Source organism: Octodon degus, unplaced genomic scaffold, assembly GCF_000260255.1.
Source record: "Octodon degus isolate 3935 unplaced genomic scaffold, OctDeg1.0 scaffold00035, whole genome shotgun sequence".
Taxonomy (NCBI): domain Eukaryota; kingdom Metazoa; phylum Chordata; class Mammalia; order Rodentia; family Octodontidae; genus Octodon; species Octodon degus.
Window position 1 is genome coordinate 15,703,257 of NW_004524611.1, and position 289 is coordinate 15,703,545.

Consider the following 289-nt stretch of genomic DNA (forward strand, 5'->3'; position numbering starts at 1 on the left):
TGCTGTGGTCGGTGTCTGATGACACTGTTGGGGGTGCTGAGCCTGGACTAGTAGGCAACGTTGTTGATCCCTGAATCTTCCCTGGGGTCTGCGTGCTGTCTGTGGGCATCCCGGTCACTGCTGAGCCAGGGCTGCTTGACAAGGAAGTGGAGGATTCAGGCAAGGAAGTGGTTTCGTAGCTACCAGAGGGAATGGGTGTGCTTCCTGCTGGTGAACTCTGGGCAGTGCTTGTAGGTCCTTCACTTGGAGTTGTGATCTGTGAGCTGTCAGTGGACTCCATTGTGGGTGC